At 39.1% G+C, this 25463-nt stretch overlaps 1 protein-coding gene and 1 pseudogene across 2 annotated transcripts in view; one reads left to right on the plus strand and one right to left on the minus strand.

Moving 5' to 3' along the window:
* SHQ1 (SHQ1, H/ACA ribonucleoprotein assembly factor) overlaps positions 1 to 25463 on the plus strand; it is a 107044-nt gene that overhangs the window by 61300 nt on the left and 20281 nt on the right. The window lies entirely within an intron of this gene.
* Positions 15866 to 22808, minus strand: LOC116273865 (annotated as a pseudogene).

Below are 25463 nucleotides of genomic sequence, written 5' to 3' on the forward strand. Positions count from 1 at the left end.
TTTCTCTTGGTTTTACGTTGTGGGACATGAAGCGAAATTCTTAGGTTGTTTGTAATTGTTGTGCTAATAATAATTTTTAAAAAAGGGATAAGGTATTGGGGAGTGAGGTAGGAGAGAGAAACCAGCAGGATCTCTTCAAATTACTTTGCAAAAGTGGTTTTTACAACTTTACCAATTTGAACACAACTTTCTTTTCCCTAAACAGGTGTGTTGCTTTCAGTTTGTATGTTAAATTTAACTGTAGCCCAGCTGTTTTTTTCTCTTTTGAAATAAAACATTTGTTTATCTAATTTTTATAAAAATTTCTAGTTTCATTCTTAATTTTACAAACACAACATGATTGAGCTTTCTAGTGTTTCCTTTACTGTGAACTTCTTAGGTCTAAATAATTCTATTGCAGTGTAGATCCATGATTTTCATAAGTAATTTTTTCCTCACTTTTACCTTCTGGTTTATTTCTTCTCCATATAGTTTATTAGTGAAATCTAGCACCTTATTTTTATGTTTGAAAAGAGCTGTGTATTTTTCTTAGTTTAGTTTGATGTTCTTGATTATAATGATAAAAACTATGTAAGGTTTTGTTTGAAATACCGGGTAAGTGATAAATTCTCACTAGCACAAATACAGCATTCCATTTTTACAGTCAGATATATGCTTTGGCAAAAACCTATGGAAACATAGGTAGCAAAGTCATTCTTACTTTGAATTAATGAAGTTATAGCAACATCTATTGTTACTTCTGCTTTTGTACTACGTTTCCCTATGGTTTCTGTGTCTTGTAGTGCGTATTTGCAAAGCTGAAAAACTGAAGCTCCTGGCCTCTCATTCTGAGTTAGAGACTTTACGAATTGTTTTTCTGAAAAGAATGCTCCCTCCCACCCTTCACTATAAGCTTCACTGGAAGTTTCAAGTGTGGTGCTCACTACAGGAAATGTTCTCTGGTTGGCAGCCTTAGAAAGTGATTTGTTTGAGGTTATATGTCTTATAAGAGATAGGTCAGGTCTTCTGGTTCCAGATTTCATATTTTTCAAGATACGCCACGTATGCAACCAGTCGTCTCCACCCATAGCATGTGGAAGAAAAAAGATAAAAGCCTTTTCTTCAGAGAGATTTTCCTAAAGGAAAAGGAATGAATGAAACGTCTGTCTTTCTCGTGGATGTTTCCGTAGCACTTGGTTGAGAGATCACTGGACACCTCTCATGCCTGCCTTATATCGTAGGAATCTAGATGCGTAACTCTTTCCCCTCTAAAATACTAAGGTCTTTGTGAATGAGCACCTATCTGGGCCCATCACAGTTTGTGAGCACAATCAGTTTTACTCAAATGGAATGATACCTGTTAGACCGGATTAAAGGAACATTTTTCATTTTTTTTAAAATGTAGGACTTTAACAATATAAATCAATTCTAACTTATTTTTATTGATATTTCAGCTACATCTACAAGTTCCCCGATTCTTTGCTGGTTGGCTGCCATCAGTAGCAGTGATAGTTCTGACTCTCTGAAAGTTTAACAGTTCCATGGGTATCTAACCCTTTGGCTTCCATGGGCCACACTGGAAGAATTGTCTTGGGCCACACATAAAATGCACTTAATACTAACGATAGCATGGACCAAAAAAAGGTCCATGCATAATTTTTGTGATATCCACCACTGCAGATAAGCAAAAAAGTCATTTCATTCAAAGAGTTGGCACCTTTTTATATAAGGTGGGATAGAAAATAATGAACTGTAATACATTCCAGCTCTACTTCTCATTGACTGTATGACCTTAGCAAGTCACTTTGTCACTTAATCTAATTCAACCAGTATTCGTATCTTGATATTTCCTCTATTTGTTTCCTAATGCATTTTTAAACCAGTGGAAACAATATTGTACATACCATTCTGTAGCCTGTTTTATACTCATGATAATACCCTATAAACCATTTCCCTTTATAACATCCATTACAGAGTTTTTTTTTAAGTAACTAATTTATTCCTCATTATAAAAAGAGTACATATATGCTCACTGAGAAAATTTCACATTAAAACTATGGTTTTAATACATAGCACATTTTGAAATGACAGGGGATCAAGAAGGGTATTCTTTTGTTTTTGCTACATGGAAAAATGTTGTTGTTTTTAAATGAAACTAAAATCTAAAATCCTGACTCTTATCAGTACAAATGTGAACTTGTAATTAAGATGTTAAATCACACTTTTTCTCTCTAGTGTAGTTTTTTTAAGTAGGTAGTTATGGGGAAAAAGAAAAAAGTGTTTTGAAATGCTAAACCCTCTTTGCATTAAACTGATTAATGGTTAATTAACTCTAATACTCAGTGCAATTCACTTTTTGGCTGAAATCTTATGGTCTTTTGGACACTAATGTGGGAAGTTTGTAGAGGGAAACAGCTATATCACAAAATAGTTATCTGTCATTGGATAAATCGTGAACCTCAGTTTCCTCAGTTGTAAGCAAACCTAAGTCATTTCAGCACTGAAGTTCTAAAATTTTGGAAAACTTAAGACCTTACGATTACTTTAGATTGCTTGAGTTGCTTTCTATGTGCGTGTGCTTTTGAAGGGGATAGGATTATGCTAAGAACAGGATAGATAACATACATCTCTTCCTTTTGGCTGTCTGTTGATCTGCCAAAATTAGGGAGTCAGAGACCCATATGCAGAGGTACAACATCAGAATTGTATCTAAAAGTGGAGTCATGTATTTTTTTCAAACAGTAGTTATTGAGCTCTATTATGTGCCAGGTGGTGAGATAGGTGCTGGGAATATTATGGTGAACAAGAGAGACATGTCGTCGTAAAGCTGGTCTTCTAGTGGGAAATGTAGATGTAATATATTATACCCAGTAGCAGCTACAGTGGGCAAGTATGGGTGCTGTGGAAGCATCTAAGAGGACACAGGGCTGTAGGAAAAAGCTTCCAGAGGAAGAGTTGAGAGCTGAAAGGTTGTAAGAATTGGTAAGATGCAGGTGGGGAAGTGGGGATGAAGAGTATTTCAGACAGTAGACAAAAGAATATGGCCCATTTGAAGGGCTTGAAAACCCAGGATGCATAGGTCATAGTATAGAAGGGAGAGGAAAGAAGTGAGGCTAGAGGTTCATGTAGAGGCTTGGCCTTCTAAAGATGCTTGGCCTTTGTCCTGGGACAATATAGAGCATCTGAAGAGTTTTAAGTGATGAAGTGCCTGTATGAGTGTGGGGATGAGACTGACATTCTGGGAAGATCCATCAGGTGACATTGTGGGGAATAAATTGTGGTGGGACAGAGCTCAGAGCTCAAGACTTAAAGGCCGGTTAAGAAGCAGGGTATTCCAGGAAAAATAGCTTGAGCCAGGTGAGTGAGAATGGGGAAGGAGATTAGTTGGCAGATTTGAGAGGCAGATGAGACAGACTTAGTAATTGATTAGACGCTGCTGGGAGAGAGAGAAGGGGAGGAGCCAAGATGAGATGTGGGTTTTGACTTGGGCATCTAACTGGGCTGTTGAAGGTGCATTTGCCAAGATTAAATACTAATGAAGAGTGTGCAGTTTGTGAGAGAAGATGAGAAGTTCAGTTTTGGAAATGTTGATTTGAGGCCGCTAAGGAATATCAGTAAAGAGGGAGCCAGGAACATTTGGAGCACAGCTGGGACAGATGTATAAAGAAGAGTTTAGACAAGAAGGGAAATGAATTAAGTCACAAAACATAAAAAATGTTCTCTGGTTACATGGTACTGTGTTACCTATAAGTATAATAATAATCGGAGTGGATGCATTTCAAACTGGGAAAATAACGTCATGCAGAGGAGTAGACAAGGAGAACAGGTATGCAACATTGTGAACAAATTTTCTCGTTCTATCTACAGTGTATAGGTAGGACAAGAGTGGATGTGAGGCTTTTTGCATTTGGATCATAGTTTATCCTTGCTGTCGAATAAGGATAAGAGGGTCGTATCCTTTATTGTTGAATAAGAGGGTCTACTGTTAACATTCTGAGGGTCACGATGTTTTAGTAATAGGGCCAGATAAGAAATCCTGTCTCTTTAGTCTGTGTGCCGGAGCCTGCCAGTATTCTTAACTAATTCTTTTTGTTTTTTAAGAGATGGAATATCGCTGTGTGACCTCTAGCTCCAGGTCTCAAGTGAGCCTCTTGCCTCTGCCTCTGGAGTAGCTGGGAATACGGGAGCATGGCTCTTGACTACTTCTTGTCAATTGGTCACATAAGAGAAACTCACTCAGATTTTTATAGTAAAATTGAGGAGCTTTATTGGGTGACTATAGGTTATCCCCTGGAACTGTACTTTCAAGAGTACATCTGGATACCAGGAGATCAGGTGATGAGAAAGTGAGGCATTCGCCTTGCTCTTACATGTGGTCTCGCGTGGTGCTGCTTTCTGCAAGGCACTGCCACTCTTCTCTCTCACTGCACATGGAGGATGACCACTCCACAGCTCTGAGTTTACATGTCTTTACTTTCAGTGGGGATAGATTCCCTTGTTTGTAATTCCAGGGGAGGAAGAATGTGATTGGCTCAGCAAGGGTAAGTTTTGCTGGTCCAGTTGCCTTGGTCACACTGGGATCAGAAGTAGTGAGTGGCATTTCTAAGAAAGTGAAGGTGGAGGACATGCAGTCACCTCATGAAGACATTGCTGTAATTTCGCAATACCATTTTGAGCCATAGCTGGGGGAAAGCCATGACACCTACCACCCTCCAAGTCACTGATGTTTATAATGAATACACAGTGTGGAAGGTGATTTTGGGGATCTGTTAAATTCAGGCACGCAGAGTGAAAATCGGACACTCTTGGTGGTTTTACATTTGTATGGGAAGTTTCTTCTCTGACAAATGGTGAAATGCTAAGTGTTACATTAGCTGCTAATGATTAGCATGTAGAAATTTCAAGAAACAATTGTGTGTAATTTCAAGCAAGTTAAACCTCCTTGGATTAAAATCATTCTTGGTAAGGTGCTTATTCTGGCATGTCAAGTTGCTCTTTAGTTTTACTGTTTATTTTTAATTAAATCCACAAATTCATCCTGGATGGAAGTGGGTTTTTATCTCCATAAGAAAAGATTAGTACAAGGCAGTATCCATTCACTTGGATCCATTCAGCATGGTTTCATATAGAAAGGATTTACTTAATGGTTCTGTACCTTATCACCAGTAGTTCAGCAGTGCCCACTGGGGACTGTCGCTCTTCATTAGACTTCTCTTACAAGAAATGTGCCAGTAAATCACAGGATTACAAATGTTCCTACAGATTTAAGACTAAAATAACCTTTCATAAAGATATGAATGCTTCCTGTAATTAAGTGTATTGAAAAAACTAACAAAAGCATCATATATTTGAATGTTAAAGGTTTGTGGGATATTTTTGTTCATTTTTTAAAAAATTTGGAATTTGTATCCTGTTTTTTTTGTTGTTGTTGTTTTTCAGGTAAACTTTATTTTAGAATAGTTTTAGATTTACAGAAAAATTGCAGAGATAGTACAGAGTTCCCATGTACCCCCACCTAGTTTTCCCTGTTAACCTCTTATATTGGAATTATATATTTGTCACAATTAATGAACCAATATTGGTACGTTATTATTAACTAAAGTTTATTTAGATTTTCTTAGTTTTTACCTAATGTCCTTTTTCTATTCCATGAGACCACATTTTGTTTTGCTTTTACTAAAGAACTGGAAATTGAGTAGTGCTCCATTTCTTGGACATTTTGGTTATTCAGGAGCTTAAATGCTATGAAAGGTAGTGAAATATTATTGAGATACTCAGGTACCTGAGGAGCTTAATACATAGAAACATTCTAATCATCATGAATCCAGACTTGGAAAAAATAAATATTTGAGAATTTTTAGAAATAGAAACATATTTCATTTATCATTTTTACTTAACACGTATACCATGGACATCATGATTATGATACATTGATAAAAATAGAGAAAGTTTAGGGCTGGCCGTGGTGGCTCATACCTATAATTGCAACACTTATAGGTGTGTTGGCTGAGGTGGGAGGATCAGTTGAGGACAGGAGTTGGAGACCAGCCTGGGCAACATGAAACCCTGTCTCAACAAAACTTAACTGGGCGTGATGGCATGTGCTTGAACCCAGGAGTTCAAGGCTGCAATGAGCCAAGATCATGCCACAGCACTCCTGCCTGAGTGACAGAGGGAGACCCCATGTCAAAAAAAATAAATACATAAATAAAAGGTTTATAAAAATAAATTGGGCAAGGCCTTTATATTTTCATCTTAATTTTCTTAAGGTGGAGGAGGTTAGAGGAGAAAATGTGGAGATATGTATGAACCATTTTCAGAGGTGAATAAGCATGGAAAATAGCCTACCTTTATTTAGGGAGTAGTATGTTTATCAGGCCCATTTTGTAACTATAACTGAGTGGTTGTGTTAGATGTCTCTGTTCTTTCTTGTTTTAGTCCCTGATACTTGTCTCTAGATTGCTCAAGTCCTTGGTTTTGGCTCAGTGGAGCCATGGCTTTTTACAGAGTAAGCAAATTGCTATTTTCCTTCATCTCTTGGTTCTTGTGTATTTTTGTACCTCAAAACTCTTAGGAGGATTCTCTTTGGAAGGAGCCCCACAGGATCAAGTGAGTTAGGTGATTGATTTAGTCAGGTTTTTAAAACCAGTATTCTCTACTTCAGGTAGAATTTTCACTATGCTTGAATTGTCTTAACATCTTATTCAGAGAAAAGGCTTACATTGATTAATGTGGCATATGTGTGGTTATCATACTTAGAAAGTGCTCTGTTTAAGTAGAGCTTTGTCAAGAGCATTCTTTCAGTGGAGTCACAAGAAAGCTTTTTAGAAAAACTGACAACTTCAAGTACAATTTCCTTTTTCTTCTGTCTATTATGATTGAAACCCAATCTTTGTTATAACATAATTATCTCAGCTGAAGCCAACAGGGAATTGCTGCCTTAATGTAAGGGGTGTGAAGTCCCCTAAATAAATAGAGGATTAATTACATTCCCAGCATGTTGCGAAGGTGATGAGATTGATTGTGATCATTTGACTTGTCCCATTTCCTGCTCTGACTACTTTCTTGAATAAATAGAAGCTGGGAACATAATAAACAGAGCTACGGAACTCTGTATTGGTGGGCATGGAGTGTTGGAAAAGGACCTTCTTGAGGTATATTTCTGGATTTGAAGTGATTTATATGACATTTTACAGTTTTTTTCATTGATTATTCTTGTGCTGTTTCAATTTAAACAGCTTTCAAGGAAATTGTTTTTGCTTCAGAAAACATAGGTATTAGCAGAGTGTTGAGAGAAATTGACAAATTCTATTTTAACGGTTGGATATCAGTAAATTTCGGATCCAATTTTAGATATTTTCATTTAGTGTGGCATTATGGAAAGTTTAAACTAAAGGAAATATTAGCTGTTATATGTTTCTATTGTCCTTTTCACATAAGAGCTTCTTACTTCTGTTAAATTTAAAGTGATAAATTAGGACTTTCATGAAGTGGATCATGTTTTCTGTTTTGTGTTTGTCTTACTCTCTTTTCCTGGAGAGTTTTATAATATCCTGAAACTGTGATTTAGAGTATATATTTATTCTCCAAATTTTCTATTGCTGTGGCTTCCTGTGGAGGTCCACTTTTTCCAGGAAGTACGTAAAACAATCTTTTTGGGGTATAGGAAAACTGTAATAGACCTTCTATCTATCCTTATTTTTTGAGAGTGAAATAAGCTTCATTAATGATGGCAAAAACCATTTTTAGTGGCTACTTACCATACTTTTTTTTTTTAGTGATGTGATATTTGATTAGAAGCTTAAAAGGCACACTGCTTCATGGAACAACCATTCTTATTTTCAAAGAGAGTCTTATACCTTTTTTCTCAAAGCCTAAGTTATGTCAGGGCAGGGATTGCCTCTGCTAGGAAATTAGTGTTGGGGTTCGGGGACTCTCGTCAGTCTCTGCCAATTAAAGACTCCTAATGATATGGTCTCTTCTTTCTGCTCTGTAATTTTATATAAATAATAAAATGGTGCACCAAAACTATGAGAAAAACTGCATTTGTAGTGTCAAATTGACTACCTGACTTAAATGCTAAGTTCGTATTTGAGAAAACTCAAACCAGCACTGATGAATTATCTAATTATTACGTTTATTTCATTTCATGTAGGGTATAAGGGCTTTCTTTTTTCTGAAATGCAAGCCCTTCTTGAAAATCTCACCTGAGGCTGTGCATGGTGTCTTACACCTGTAATCCCAGCACTTTGGGACACCAAGGTGAGCGGATCACCTGGGGTCGGGAGTTCAAGACCAGCCTGGCCAACATGACGAAACCCCATCTCTACTTATGAATACAAAAATGAGCTGAGCATAGTGGCACATGCCTGTAATCCCAGCTACTTGGGAGGCTGAGGCACGAGAATCGCTTGAACCCAGGAGTGGAGGTTGCAGTGAGCCGAGATTGCGTCACTGCACTCTAGCCTGGGTGACAGAGTGAGACTGTCAAAAAAAAAAAAGAGAAAAGAAAATTGCCTTGAGTGCAGACCACCATACTTTTTACTTTATTTACTTCTATATTCTGCCTCTACTAAAAATACGGGTGTGGTGGCTGGCACCTGTAATTCCAGTTACTCAGAAGGCTGAGGCAGGAGAATCGCTTGATTCTCTGAGTTGTACAGCACATCAAGTGATGGAATACACCTCTAATATCATGGCATGTTTGTCTTTTGGTTAGTTTGCCTGATTTTAGTCTCGTGATGGATGAAATACCACTTTACATCCCAGATTTGTAATTATGTGGTATACTTTAAATGACAGAGTGAAAGGCAAAAAGTAATGTCTCTTCTGAAGATCATCTCTTCTCCTGACTCCTGCCACTTTGGGTGTGTACGTACGCTATAAACCCAGAGCACATACACACCCAGAGTTTTTCTTTGTGGCTGTCACTTTTGACACCTTATTAGAACCCAAAGACACTTTCTTTTAGCAAAGAATAAAACACCTTCTCACATATGGTATTAAGTACCTTTGTGCCATTCCAAATAAGCTTGCCAACCAATTTAGATTTGTTTTCTATCCTTAGAATATCCTAATGCTTCAGAAAAATAAGGATTTAGTTCTTACTGGAAGAAATTGACTTCACTTTCAACTTGATATTTAAGATTACAGTTGTCAGCATTTGTCCCATCTGCTTGTTTTAAGGGACATAACAGTTAAAAGGACTTCACTTAATGCTGTATAAGTTAGTGATCTGAATAAAACTGTTGGCAAAGGATCTCCACTTTATATTAAATGCTGGATTAATCACACAGGTCAAGCTTTCAAAATTCTAGTTGTGAAGCTTATGTTCTGAATGTAGCAGCACTATATATCCTTACTTTCAGAAGCTGTATTGTGATCCATGGTTTCAGATGCATATTTCAAATCCGAAAATTTTACTTGGTAAGTAAGGTTTATCATACCTTTTTTAAAAAATTAAATATTTTTTAAATAGTAGAGGCAGGGTCTTGCTGTGTTGCTCAGGCTGGTCTCGAACTCCTGGCCTCGAGCAGTCCTCCTGCCTTGGCCTCCCAAAAGTTCTAGGATCATAGGCATGAGCCACCTCGCCTGGCCTGGTACGTTTTTATCAGAAAGATTCAACCTTGCTCCAGGTTTGTGTGAAAACAGTTTTGCTTTTGTTTTTAAACCAGAGCCACATAGATCTTTCCATCTTCTGTATAGGTCAGTGTTACTTGTTTCTGTTAATCATACTATTTCAAAGTCCCCTGGCATTTTAAGATGGGCTGTCCTCTTGAGGCTTGGGCATGAGAGTCAAGCCAGATACTGACTTCATTTTCTATCTTTTGGGGTCTTGTTATCCTATGTGATGGTAATGGTGGTTGTTTAATTGTGACTGCTTTAGACTTGAGTATCTGTTCATCAGTCCATTCATTCAACAAATAGTTTATGAGTTCCTACTGTGTGCAGGCTTCTCTGCCAGGGGCCTGCCAATGGTAATCAAAAACTTGACTTGGCTTCTGCCCTTCTAGAATGTGTAGTCTGATGGGGAGAGAAGTATTAATCAAGTACTTGCATACACAAAAAGTAAAATTAAAACCTTGGAAAGTGGTGCAAAAGAAAAGTTTCATACTGCCATGAGAGATGGCTGACCTCGCCTCGTGAGGGAATTAGGAGGAGAAGGAGGATCCCCTGGGGAAATGTTTGGTTTGAGTACTGAAGTACAAGTAGGAGTTAACCTAAGAAAGGTGGTGGACTTCAGGAATATATAGTAGATCCATCATGTGCAAAGGGTCTGTGGCAGGAGGGAATTTTATATGTTTTCAAGAAATTGCAAGAAGATCAAGGTGGCTGGAACACAGAGAAAGGGTGTATATGTGGGGGCAGGGGATCAATAAAAGGCTGATAATTTAGCCAGAACCCAGACAGTATAGTGCCTTTTAAGTAATGTTAAGAATTTTTATCCTTTTTCTAAGAGTAGTGAGAAGCCAGTGGAGGATTTTCAGCATATGATGGGAGATCACTGGTGTTGTAGTGTAAAGAGCTTTTTAGGCCAGTTTCAAGACTATTAATAGTGTCCTTATGAGGCGTGAGTGTAGCCTGACTAGGGAGTTAAGATTTTAAGAACTCAAATGGATTTAGGGAATGAGGAAGAAGGCAACATGGAGGATAATGCCTGGGTTTGTAGCCTGCACAGCTGAATGAATGATAAAACCTAATTTTGGAAAAGGAATCTCAGCGTTTTGGCTTTTGTTAGAGGAATTCTTCTTTATACAGAACTTAAAATCTTTTGTGGTGATCTGTACTTTAATCATAATTCTGGATAGTGGCCAGTTTTCTTTATTTGCCTCTGGTATTGTTGCCTTTATTATTTAATGAACTACTGGGCTCAGTTGTCTATGGAGGTTTGCCTTTTGTATGTCTTTTTTGAATGTTTGTAGGGTTATTTTCTTAAAATGTTTTCTTATGAAATATGCAATAATATTTGAAGCGTATACAAATTACACAAATTAAGCGTATACAATTACACAAATTAAAGAATAGTAACGAACTGAATATTCATGTAACTACCACTGATTTTTTTTTTTTTTAAAGAGACAGGGTCTCTGTCTATCACCCAGGCTGGAGGACAGTGATGTGATCATAGGTCACTGCAGCCTCAAACTCCTGAGCTCAAGTGATCCTCCCATCTCAGCCTCCTGAGTAGTTAAGACTACAGGCATGCCCACCTAATTTTTTTATTTTTTGTAGAGATAGGGTTTTGCTCTGTTACTGCAGGCTGGTTGAACTCCTGGGCTCAAGTGATCCTCCCACTTCAACCTCTCCAAGTGCTGAAAGTGGAAGGATTATAGACGTGAGCCACCATGCCTGGCCTCCAATCTTAAGAAATAGAATATCACCAATTTCCTAGAGATTCCCTGTGGGACCAATCCCAATTGTATTTCCCACCTTAACTTCTGGTAACCACAACTCTAAATTTTGTGTCAGTCATTACTTTTCCATATAGTTTTACCATTCGTGCATATATCTCAAGTTTAGTTTTTAGCTGTGCTTGCTTTTGGACTTTATGTAATGGAATCATACTATATGGTTCTTCTATTACTTGTTCCTTTTGATTTTAAAAAGATTTATCCATGATGATGCATAGAGTTGTAGATTGCTCTTTTCTATCCTGCAGTGTACTATCCCGTTGTCTGAATATAGTGCTGTTTGTTTATCTGTTGTTCTGTGGAACCACTAATAAATGGTTTCCAGTTTGGGCTATTAAGAAAATGCTGCTGCAGATATCACTGTACATGTTTCATAGTGTACTTGTGCAACTTTTTGGTTAAGCCCTATACCTAGGAATGGAATTTCTGGGATTAGGGTACAGTGATATGTTAGCCTTTAATGGGCAGTGTCAAACTGTTTTCCAAAGTGGTTGTACCAATTTATTTCAACTTATACTTTAACCAGCAATGTATAAGAATATTCCTGATTCCACCTTCATGCCAACACTTATATGGTTCAAATTTTAAGATTTGACAATCTGAAGGGGTATGAAATAGTTTCTGTTATAATTTTAATTTGCATTTTCCTAATTACTAGTGAAGCTGAGCATCTTTTCATGTGTTTATGAGCCATTGGTGTTTCCTCTACTATGAAATGTCTGTCTGTTGTATCCCCTGTTTTTCAGTAGGACTTCCTTTCTTTTTGATTTATAGGATTCTTCTAGTATTCTGGATACTAGTCCTTTATTGGTTAAATATGTTGCAAATATTTTCTTACAGTTTATAGTTTATGTTTTAGTCTCCTTGTAGTATTTTCATAAACAGAAGTTTTTAATCTCAATGCTGTAGAATTTCTCAGTATGTTCCTTTATGGATGTGCTTTTGGTTCTCATTTAAGAAAGTTTTTATGATTTGAATGTTATAAAGATACTCTCCTGTAGTATCTTCTAAAATTTTTATTCTTTTGCATTTTGCATTTAAGTCCTTAGTCCACCTGGAATATATTTTTTATATGTTATGCAATAGGGGATCTAGTTTCATTTTTCCCATATGGATAACTGTATCCTGGCTTCATTTATTAAATAGTCTGTCCTTTCCTCATACATCCTGCAGTGCTCACTCTCATAAATAAAGTTAACATGTATGTGTGGATCTGTTTCTAGGCTGTCTGTTCAGCCCCACTGATTTACTTGTCTATCATGTGCTAGTACCATACTTTCTTAATTACTGTAGCTTTATATCTTAGAATCAGCTTGTCAAGTTCCATGAAAAACATTTTGATTGGAATTGCTTTGAATCTGTTAATCAGTTTGGAGAGACTAAAACATTTTGTGACTCTTTCCAGTAATATGGTATGACTCTATTTAAGTTTTCTTTAATGTCTTTCAATAAAATTTTATAATTTTTTTCCATTAAAGGCTTACACATTTTTTGTTGGATTTATTGCTTGATAAAAATGATACCTTTTTAAAAAAATTATTTATAAACTGCCTGTTTAAAGTACAGTCATGCATTGCTTAATGATAGGGATACATTCTGAGAAATGCATCATTAGGCAGTTTTATTATCTGAACATCATAGATTGCACTTACACAAACCTAGATGGCATAGTCTACTATACACGTAGGCTCTGTGGTGTAGCCTATTGCTCCTAGGCTACAAACCTGTACAGCATGTGACTGTCCTGATTACTGTAGACAGTTGTAACACAGTGGTATTTGTATATCTCAACATATCTAAATATGGAAAAGGTACAGTAAAATTAGAATATTATACTCTTATGGGACCACCATATGCAGTTCATCTTTGACCACAATGTTATTATGTGGCACGTTAACATATATAAAAATGTAATTCACTTTTAAAAATTGATTTCATACCCAGCTACCTTGCCAGACTCTACTATTAACTCTTATTTATCATTTCTGTCCAGTTTTCTATATAGGCAGTAGTAATGCAAGTAATGACAGTTTGGTTTCTTCCTTTCCAGTCTTTATATTCTTCGTTTCTTTTTCTTTTTCATTTTATTGCACTGGTCTAGGCCCTCCAGTACAATCCCGAATAGATATGGTGGTAATATATTTATCTTGTTCTTTATCTTTAAGAAAATGCTTTCAACATTTTACCATTAAATATGATACTTGCTTTTGTAGATAGCCTTTATCAAGTTAAGAAAGATTCATGTTATTCTTAGTTTGCAAAGAGTTTTTTATTCTAAATAGTTTTGAATTTTATTGCATTTTTTCCCTCATCCTTGGGATGATCTTAAAAATTTTCTCCTTTAATTTGTTAATGTAATGAATGGCATGTGTAAAATTTCGAACAAATTCAGCCTTGCATTTCTGGGATAAACCTGTCTTGATTATGATGTATTATTTAAACATGATGCCAGATTTGGCTTGCAAACTCTTTGGGTGCCTACAGTCAGGAGGAGGGTATGGATGGGAGGAGGGAAGATTGGCCTATAATTTCCCATTGTTGTACTGTCCTTTCCTGATAAAATGACTTAGTCAGAAGGGCATTGCCTTTTCTGTTCTCTGAAGCAGTGCATGTATTATTGAAATGATACATTCCTTGAATCTTCAGTAGCATTCACCAAAAAAACCAAAACAAAACAAAAACGCCATTGTGGCTTTCTTTATGGGAAAATTCTTAACCATTTATTCAGATTTTCTAATTGTTATAGGACTTTTCTGGTTCTTTATTTCTCTGAATCAGTTTTCATAGGTTTTATTTTTCCAAAATTTTGTCCATTTCTTCTGAATTTTCAAAGTTTCTGGCATAGAGTTGTTTTTATTTGCTCTCATCTGTTTTCTCCACAGATCTGTAATTGTTGTCTTTTACATTCCTAATATTCGTGCTGTCTCTCTTTTTTTAAAAAATTATTTTTGTAAGGGGTATATTTGATTAGCTAATTTTTTTTTTTCCCTTGAGACGGAGTCTCATTCTGGTGCCCAGGCTGGAGTGCAGTGGCATGATCTCTGCTCACTGCAACCTCTGCCTCCCGGGTTCAAGCGATTCTCCTGTCTCAGCCTCCCGAGTAGCTGGGATTACAGGCACCCACCACCACGCCCAGCTAATTTTTCTATTTTAAGTAGAGATGGGGTTTCACCATGTTGGTCAGGCTGGTCTCGAACTCCTTACTTCAGGTGATCCACCCACCTTGGTCTCCCGAAGTGCTGGGATTACAGGTGTGAGCCACCATGCCCGACCCATTTCACAGTCTTGATCCTCTCTCTGTTTGTCTTCTATTTATTACTTTTGCTTTTACCTGTATCGTTTTATTTCATCTACATCTTGGAAGTTTGTTAGATTCTGCACATAGATGTTAGTAACTTACTAACATTGACCCTTTCTTCATTTAAAACTAAATTTTCTTTCAAGTATCTGCTTTATTTTCCTCTCACAGGTTTGGAAATGTACTGAATTTTCATTACTGTTTCATTCCACGTATTTTCTCGTTTTACTCATGAAATTTTGGAAATGTTTCTCCTTTCCAAGCATATAGATTTTTATAGGAAAGTTTTTGTTATTGATTTCTAACTTAATTGCATTTCTGCTAGAGAATTATATCATTGTTTTAAAATTGGTTGAGATTAATTTTATGTCTAGAATGGTCTCAGTTTTCATTCACTTTTGGTTTTAGTCTTAAAAGTAACGTTGATTTTCGAATTGTTAGCTGCTGTGCTTCATGTCTGTCCATTGGATGAAAACTTGTTGGGCTGTTTATTTTTTGTGTCTTTACTGATATATTTTGTCTTTTTCATCTGTCTGTTTTGAATTGAAAGAGATGTGTGAAAATCTCCTATGTTGTCAGTCTTGTCAGTTTCTTCCTGTAGACCAATCAGTTTTTACTTTATATTTTGAGGCATGTTATTTGGTGTTATTAGTTAGTTTATAATTGTTTTATCTTCTTGGTTGGTTAAAATGTATCACTAATAATGCTTTTTGCCTTACCATCTATTCTGTCTGATAGTAACATGGCTATCCCAGCTTTCTTTTGATTAGTATTGGCCTGGAATATCTTCTTGTCCTTGGAGAATTTAATTTTTGTGAACATCTCTTCAATAAACCTTTGATGACTGGCTTCTAGTAAATTCAAACCTAACTACAAAAATCTTACATTTTGTATGTGTGAAAAATATGCTCTGAACATATGATGCAAAGCTGTGATGAATCAGTAATTTGGGAACCAGTTGTGACTTTAGATGTTTTTGGGTTTTTGGTCTTGTCGTTATGCAGGTGGACATGTTTGGGTTCTCTAAGTCATGTGTTTCTGTCTTTGATTCCCTACTCCACGTTGACTCCGTCAGCAAATCCTTTTAATTCTTCCTATTCAATCCCTTTCATATAAATCCCTCTTTTTGGTCTCACCACCTTTTTTTGAATTCAGGCCTCTATTTCCTCATCTCTTGCTACAGTGTCCTCCCTGTTGTCCTTGCCACCACAGTCTCACTCCACGTCTTGTTTCTTTGCTGTAGTAATGCCAGTCTGACAGTTCTGAAATGCCATTTTGGATATGGCTGTCTTCTTCGAAGTTTTTTTTTTTTTTTTTTTTTTAAAAAGCTCTCTTTCTGAGGTCTTCCTGAATGCTCTGATCACTCCGATTTTGGTGATGGGGATTTCACTCATCTACCACTGCTACTGTGAGATAGGCTGGAGGATGTACTGTGTCGCCTTTTCCTTTCCTTCCTTGTTGGAGTATACTCATCTTTTTCCTTCTTGTCTTTGGAGCTAGATTCCAGTTTTTCCTTGTCTTTCTTGTCTCTTTCTCATTCTCCTTCTAACTCTTTCTCGTGTTTAAGATGTTTATCTCTGTAGTGTTCTACTTGCTCCTAAAAACTCTGGCCTGGTTTTTTAGGTCTTTTTCCAAAATTCCAATTCATCCTGAAACTTCATGACTTTGAGCTCAATTTCACAAAGTTTGGCTTGTTTTTCCTAGCTCATTTCCGAGTACTTAGAGAACTTGGACTCAGTCATTTCTTCTTTGATTGGATTAGAGTACAGATTATGTTCTTCAGATTCGGAACTCTGAGTATCCTCTTCATCGTCACTTTCTTCTTCTTGATTTTGATTTTGTTTTTCTTCCGATTCTTCATGCTGGTCAAATAACTCCCATTTTGAAGTTGTAACAACCTGTGCTTCCAATTCAGATTCGTCCACAGCTTCCCATTTTGATGGGGCAACTTTAAATATGGGTTCCTTCTTCTTTGAGTCTTCAGTTGCATCCAAAGGCACTCCATCAAGATCATCATCAGGACTTTTTATAGGGATTCCATCAAGATCATCAATGGGAGTAGCATCAATAGGAATTCTATCTACATCTTCCAGAGGTGCACCATCAAGCTCTTCCTTGATAGAAGCACCATCAAGGTTATCTGGTACATCTTCTGTTTCCTTTTCTACAATAATATATACAAGCCCTAAGAAAATATTTTTTAGTTTAATTAAAAATGGTTCTGGATAATTTGCCCAATCTTCACATGCTCTGAAGCTTACATTGTGTCTGACTTATCATATAACTGTCTGAGGGTCCAGATGCATCCATATGTGCATTTGAAGATCCAAATGAATGAACATCTGACGATCTCGTCTTTGAACTGGTCTCCTCAGAAGTTCTTGATGGTTTGCCTACAGGACAAAAGCCTAAATGCCTGAGCTGAGCTGAATTCCAGACCCTCTGCATCTTTCTCCTCATTTTCTAAGCTTAATCCCTCATTCTTGCTGATCAGGCACCCCCCCCCCCCCCCCCGCCGCCGCACCCTACCCCAACAAGTAGATGTACTCACTATTTCCCAAATTTGCCATAAACTGCAGCTTTTTTTTTTTTTTGCTTTGGTACATTCCATTTTCTCTACCATATTTATTACATTTTGCTTTAAGCTTTCTCTAACGACCCCAACTAAGTCATCTCTGCATTGTAAGACTTGAAGTTAACACTGACATCACTCCTCTTGGTGATGACTATCTGTAATGCAGCCATTCATGGAACTGAAAAGTCTTGCAAAATCTTCTCTTTTGTAAGCCTTTATTTTGTGGATTAATTCCCCCCTGCGCTGTCACTGCTGTGTGATTGCTTAGTCGATACCCGCAAATTCACTTATAAATGAGGACCCTCCTACTCTGAAGCAGACTAGAGGGCTTAAAAGTTGTCCTTTAAATCTGATTGAAATCTGCTTTCTTCACATTAATTTCAATTCTGGATCCATATAGAGTAAGTTCTCTTTTCAAATGTCTGCCTTCAGCTATCTGGAGGATTGATTACTGTTGCATCCTTTCTCAGTCTTCCAGATCAACCTCTTCTGCCTTATTCTTATAGGTCCAAATTTCCAACTCTTTGTCCATCTTGGTCTCTTTTTGGGCACACTACTTTGTCACTGTCCCTCAACCCCTCCCTTTATTTATTGTTTTGGTCCAGACCCTTTTAAAGTATCCTCCAGTTTAAATATAATACTTCAGGTTTGACCAGAGAGAAGCTATTGCTTTTGGTTTTTGTGAATATTACTTTGTCAGTCATCTACTTATCATAGGAAACCTTAACTCACTATATTCTTAGTTTATGACTAGCTGAAACTCTTCATATTCGTCTTTAAGTATAATTCTTCTTCTGTGCTAGCTAGTTCACAATCTTTACATTTGTCCCAGTTTAGTTTCACCTTGTTAGATTTGGCATATCCCATCCACCTGTTACAAACTTTTTGGAACTGGAATCTGTCACCTAGGTTATTTCTTGATCTTTTACACCTTTGTAACACTGTTTGTAAACTTGACTCCTGAAATCTAATGAGCAATCATTTTTTGGAGCAAGCACAAGGTTAGGCACTATGGAACTAAAGAAGAATTAGATACAGCTTCTGGCCTTAAGGAATTAGAATGAACATTCTGTGATTTCACCTAAGACAGTGAGTAGAATGTTGAATGAGGAAGGCTGAGGTCGAACTTTGTACTCTTCCACTAGATACCTTCCTTCAGGTTGAAATCAGTCTCACCTCTACGGTCAAATGTCAGTGTAGACAACTATATAATCATACACCCATACTTTGTATTTTGCCCATAAAGAGACCATAGGAGATTGTCATATGTTTTGTTAAAATCCAGACACAATCTTTGCACAGGATTCCCAGGTGCGGGCTGGTCCAAGGGATGGCATCAGTTTGTGAATCCATAGTAACTTCTGGGGATCACCTACTTCATCCCTTATCTGCCTATATCACATAGTTTGAGTTCATGGTCTATGGTTTCATCACTTTCCTTCTTTTCAAAAGTTAAGGAAGACACATTTGCCTCTTTCCTGTCTTCTGTGTGGATATTCGAGGCTAGGTATATTGTTCTGATTCCCTCTTCAGTTATTCTGTGATCAGTAGAACACCTTTGTCGTTAATATTCATCTATATCACAGTTTCCCCTTCTGTAATAATAGATATGATCTTGTACTTTCTGGGCATTTTTCTTCTTTCCTTGTCATGATTAGTTTATTGAACAGACTGACAGCCCTTGGTGAAACTGGCAAAAGCAAGTTCCTTCCTGGAACTTCTGAGATGTAGTCTGGCTCAAACCAGGCCCTGATCATTCTGTCATCTTAAGCCATGGTCCACAAAGCCAAATCCTGTTTCTGATTTGGGAAGGCTGAGGTCAGAAAGCTGTCCCCTGCCATTAGAAATGTAGCGAGGCCATAGAGTATTATGGTTAAGAGTATGGGCTCTGGAGCCAGCTGGCAGCTTCAGATCTCAGCTCTGTCTGTATGGCCTTGAACAAGCCATTTAAACTCTCTGTGCTTCTGCTATCCATAAAATGGGGGAGAATTAGGAAAATTAGATGAGCTAACACATGCAATTTGTTTAGAACATGTTAACACAGAGTAAGTGGTCAATAATATTTGCTAAGAACAAAGCTCCATTGATGCAATGCTTGTTTAACAATAGCATTGGCTGAATCAGGCAATCAGTCCATAACAATAATAGCTAGCATTTATCAAGGGCTTACTGCATACCAGGCATTGTGCTAAGTGCTTTATAGAGATTATCTCATTTGATGATCTCACAAGCCCCGTATGAATTTGGGTTATGTCCTCATTTTCTTATCACCCCAGGTTATGAATAGGGAAACTGAGGCTCAGAGAGATTAAGTTAACTTAATCTCAGGCTGCGTGACTTCAGAGCCTGAGCTCTTAACCTCCTTGCTGTGGTCAGTCAGTCATTTGCTGACTTCCAGAACACGTGACCTCCTGATAAACACAGGACATTTTCTTGGTGAAGCAGCCAATGTGGAGCATTTAGTCTGGTTGTGGAGACAAGACAAGATACGCAGAGGGCAGAATTCGAGGACTGCTGAGCAAGCCCTGGCCCCGTTGCAAGAGACATAGTGATTCAAAGAAGGGGATCCCAGGGTGGTCTGCAAGCTTAGTGGAGTAAAAGTCTTGAACAGGGAACTAAAGATGGGTGGGATCTGACCAGGCACGGAAAGAAAGCGGGGAGATGTGCTAGGCGGGGACACAACTTGAGGCACATCCCAAAGTAAAAACAATTGTTCTGGGTCTGGAAGCAGTGATAAACCAGTCACATTGGTGAAGCAGCTACGTATTGAGATATATAGAATATATTAAGGAATTGGGGAGATGGAACTAAGTCTGTGGATGTAAAAGTTGCAAGTTAGCGGCCCTTGGGTCACTTCTGGCTCTCAGTGAGTTTTTAAAGACTTCAAATTGGTTGTCAACACTTAAAAATTGGAAGATTTTGTGTAAAAGTCTGAATTTACAGCTGCTCTTGAAATAACGGAAGTTCTGGCAGTTGCTGGGCCCACATCCCCACATGGTAACAATTGGCTAGAGCTGGGGCCAGCTGTCTCCATTATGTGGGACAAGTGCCCTCCATTCTGCCACAGACCCCCACCTGCCTGCTAGACTCCATCTGTTTGGCTTCTGGGGGCAGCAGTTTGTGGCCTTGGCCTAATGTGTAAGCTCTGTTACTGGATCAAAGGACCTGCACTTTTTTCCTGCCAAACTGCAGGTCCCATGCAAGCAGGAGCCATGTTTTTCTTGTGCAATGCTGTATAGCTGGGGCCTAGAAAAATGCCCAGCAAATGCTGGGCACTCAATAAATGTGGCACCTGGATGGCAGCAGTGACTGTATTATAGTGGAATCAATTTTGGAAGCTGCAGCGGGGTGCTAGAATGCTTAGGGGAAAACAGACTGGGGCACGCACCATTTGACCTGGTGGCTCATTTTGAACCCTGTTCTAAAGGCACACTGTGGATGACCATTAAGCAGCAAATAGGCTGCTTATAAAGCAGAGAACAATCTGTGTTTGTGTCGAAGAAAAAACTGCTGGCCATGCAGTGCTCTGTTTCCAGCTCCCCTCACTGACGTGGATGGCAGCCCTGTTGTTGTTTTCTTTGGACACGTACTAAACAATAGGAATAGAAAATGCATAAGTAAGGCTTATGGCACATACTTATTTGCCTCACTCAGCAGGACAACAACATGACAAAGATCACAGCCACAGCTCTGGGCTCTGTGTGTTTTAGCAAAAACCTGTAAAACCGAGTTGCTTTCGACTAGGGATATGATCTTCCTAGTTGCTGATGGCAGCTCTTCTCCACGGTTTAGCCTGTGTTCTTGTTTTGTTTATTTATTTATTTCCCTTTCTTCTGCACTTGGTATTCCTCCAGGCTCCATCTGAATGTGCCTTGCCATCGGGAGCACTAGGAAAGAAGAAAGTCAAACTGCCTCTCCCTCAGGCTCAGGCTTTGGAAAATCAAAGCCGAGCAGAGGCAGCTCTTCTCAGCCTGCAGCAGGGTCAGCAATTTGTGTAATGTTTTCCCTGTCGGCTTATCTCTGCTGATTTCTTCTGTTTTTGAGCAAGGGAATGAAGAGTTGTATCATTGCTGCTGCCTTTTTAAGCAGGTGGGGTCTGCAGCTGTGATCAAAGCTAAGCTCTGTGCTCCCTGCTGACAGCATTCCCTGCTTTTTTGTAAACTGCTCCTTCTAGGGCTGGATTTGTCTCAGTGGAATGAGGTGACTCCAAGAAAAAAAAACCACCCAGACTCCCTGACAGGGAATGAAAGGAGCAAAGCCCTTATATCTCCCGCCCCACGCAGGAAGCATTTTGATAGCGTCGTTTGAATCAAGCCATAATTAGGCTTTTGCATCCAGTTCTTGTAGGAACATGAAATGCTAGGCAGCCAACAGGTTTGGTTCTGGCAACCACCTCTCTGTGGAGGATTAAGTTGTACTGTGTATTCCTATATTTAGTAAAATAGTATCTCAGAGACCCTTTTTCATTCTTATTTTTGGTAATCAGTAATTTTTGTAGATAGTAATTTGGGTCTGATTGGGACATGTTGGCAACTGTTCAGTTCTAATTATAGGAGTGTTTTTGCCAGTAAGTCTTGAGGACAGAGTGAACGTAGGATTTTAAAAAGGTATCCCGCAAATTAGTTGAGTCCTAATTGTTGAGGGTCATGATCACTATAATAGAATATATAAGAGATTAATTGTAGCTCCCTACCTGGTAAAACTATTCTAGGAGACTTAATTTGCATAAACGTTTTGTCACGGACTGGGCCCAGTGACATAGGACAGATTCTCCGGTGGTTCTGCTGGCAAATGTCATCTTCCAGCATCTTGTTCAACTTGTATGTCGGTAATCAACTCTTTAGATGGCGTCCCTGCTTCAGAGCGTGAGCCAGCACAGCATAGTGCATAGTGGGTCTGCACAGGAGGAGTTCTGGCTAATCAGGGAGGAACCCGCTGGCATGGGGCAAATGTTCGCTTCTGAACATTGGAGGAATATGAGAATTGAACCTGCTTATGTTTCTGATGAAAGGATCGGATGGGATAGTACATATGAAAGCAATTTGGAAGCCCTCAAGTCTGATGCCATGTGGAGGATTAGTGCTTGGGTTTGTGGCTAGCCTGTGGTATACCTATGCCACTGAAGTTTCTAGGCTTCATCTTTGCCAAGCAAATTAGGGCTTTAGATTAGATCTGTGTGGTCTGATTTGGTATTCATTGCCACATGTGGCTATTTTCATTTAAATTAGTTCAAATTAAATACAATTTAAGGTATAGTTTTTCAGTCACGCTGACATTCCGAATGCCCGACAGCCACATGGGTTTAGTGGCCACCCTATTGGACAGCACGTTTCTATCATCATGTGAAGTCCGCTGGACAACCTGAACTCAGTTATCTAGCAGGTTTCCTCCAGCTGGGGATTGATTAGACTTCAACAAAATGACTCATGAAGTCCTTAAAAGAGGCCTGTGCTTTCAGTTCCCCCTTCCCTTCACCGGCACACCTATACCAGGGGCTTGGATGTGCTGAAATCTTCCCTCCTTGTTTGCCTGGTGTCTGAGGCATGAACGCTTCCTGTGATACCTTCTGCAGTGAGTTTCTTAGAAGAGGTAAGTTGTAGAATGACACATTCCTGAGCCCTCAAATAGTTTTATCTTGTTTATCTAAAATTCTGACTTGGGCAGAATTTTGCACCTCTTTCATTAAACCTCTAGGTCTTCCTTGTCAAGAACAAGATGACCTGTGGTCATTTTCTGTGTACATGGGACAGCTTAGGCTCAGTGTTGGGCTCAGGCAGCAGTGGTGTAGTATGAACTTGGGTAGCAGATGAAGCTTTGGAGGTGCAGGTTGTTCCACAGAGGTGGATGGACGGTACGAGAACAATGGTTTAGGGTTGGATACATCATCTGGAGACTAGCAATAGTTATATCAGAATCGATATCCAGATGGCTTTTAGAACTGGGAGCAGGGGGTCGTTGTGAGTGTCTTACACTAAGCTTAATAGACTGGAGGTTCAAGCTGGGAAGAGGTGGAATAGCTGAAAACAAGAATAAGCTAGGTCCTGCAGTTTAGGCTGTTCAGTGGTGTATGGGGTCCCTAAGGTCACCTTTCAGTGAGGCCTTCCCTAAATACTCATAAAAAATTGAACACCCCCTGGCCCAAGTGCTCCCTGGCTACCTTTTCAGTTCAATTTTTTTTTTTTCCATGGCACTAATATCATCCAGCACACTCTGTATTTTACTTAGTTTTTATTATCTATTATTATTTTAGTATTTATTATCTTATACAAGAATATAAGCTCCATGAGCACAGGAATTGATCTGTTTTGTTTGGGGCTTGAACACATAGTACTTTCAAGTATTTATTTGGCTGGGCACGGTGGCTTATGCCTGTAATCCCAGAACTTTGGGAGGCTGAGGCAGGCAGATCACCGAGGTCAGGAGTTCGAGACCAACCTGGCCAACATGGTGAAACCCTGTCTCCACTAAAATACAAAAATTAGCTGGGTGTAGCAGCACGTGCCTTTTTATCCCAGCCACTCGGGGGCTCAGGCACAAGAATTGCTTGAACCCAGGAGGCGCAGGTTGCAGTGAGCTGAGATCACACCACTGTACTCCATCCTGGGTGATAGAGTGAGACTCTGTCTCCCGAAAAAAAAATATATATATGAACCATGTGATTCTGGGAGGTGGAGGTTGCAGTGTGCTGAGATCTTGCCACTGCATCCCAGCCTGGGCGACAGAAGGAAACTCTGTCTCAAAAAAAAGAATGAATGAGTGAAAACTGCAGGCTTGATGCAGTTTCAGTGCAGTCTGGAGGTAGAGCGACTCTTGGGAGGCTAGTGCCATAGAAGAAGATAAGGAAGTAACGGGCAGAGGTCTGAGGAGACAGGCAAGTGGTGGCATCTGAATGGACAGAAATAGGTTCAGGGGCAGGCATGTGGACCCTGGCTTCAGGCAAGGTCCCTGTGAAAGTTGAAGATCATGTACAAGAAGGCAACTAATGGGCAGAAAGCCCAGCTTTGCAGAATCAGGGTTGTGAGATAAAATGTTTCCAAGTCTGGGCCTCAGGATCAGTCTGGCCTAGAAGAGGGACTAAGGAAAGAACTCTTGAGCCATGGAACCATTAGAGTAGGGCCCATGCATCTTTTTACTTAAAGCCAAGATTGGTGAGTAAATGCGAGGTGGAGATTCATCCTCATGCTCTGGGTGCAAGAGGGATGGAGCAGAGTCAGGCTGCCCTGTACACAATGTGTGAAGTCAGCAATGCTTCACTTCAAGTTGACTCGGGAACAAGGGGACCCTCCCACCAATTCCCATCCCACAGTTTGATCAGATCCAAGAGTCCACAATATTGAGAGTGAATAAAAAGTGTCAGCTGGTAATAATGACTTCATCGTAGTCACAGCTCTCTGGGGCGTTCCAAACATCATGGTGCATGTGTATTACCTGGGAGTCTTGTTAAAAAGACTCCTATTCAGAGACCTGGGATGGGGCCTGAGATTCTGCATTTCTAAGAAGTTCCAAGATGCTGCTGCTGCTCCTGGTCTAGTGTTACGCTTTCAGAAGCAAGGCTTTATCAAGGAAAGAAACTAAATATTAGCCATTGAAGTCAATTGCCTTTATTAAAAGTATTTTAAAATTCTACTTAGATGGTCTAGGGACTGTCATTTAAGGGTATTCTGGTGGACAGATGTTTTTCACTTCAGTTTAGTTTTTGAGAGAGTATAAGCAAGCATAAAATACACTTTCCCAAGTTGGATTTTCTATGGAGGACCACTTGTCAGAACTGCTGTCATGCCTGGCTTTCAGATCCCATGTTTCCTGAGGCAGTCATTGAATACTTTAAACCCTAGTAGTCTGGGCTCCGTGGCTCATGCAAATAATCCTAGCACTCTGGGAGGCCAAGGCAGGAGGATCACTTGAGCCTAGGAGTTCTGGGCTGCCAGCAGCTGTGATTGCACCACTGCACTCCACCTCTCCTACTTGTAAGTAAGTGGTTCTGCATAGTGTGGTATGTGGGCACTGGGTAGGGTGTGGTATATATGCGCCGAGCCACAGATCACGCCGGACCAGGGTCAGAAGTTTGTTCTTGTGATGTGGATGAGGTGGCAGCATGTAACTCACTCTGAAGGCTTCCTGTGCTTTTGTAAAAGTTACTACCCTAGAAGTTTTCATGGGAATAAAAAGACCCCAAACCATGGACATTTTGAAATTTGTG

This window comes from Papio anubis, chromosome 2, assembly GCF_008728515.1.
Source record: "Papio anubis isolate 15944 chromosome 2, Panubis1.0, whole genome shotgun sequence".
In the NCBI taxonomy this organism is placed as follows: Eukaryota; Metazoa; Chordata; class Mammalia; order Primates; family Cercopithecidae; genus Papio; species Papio anubis.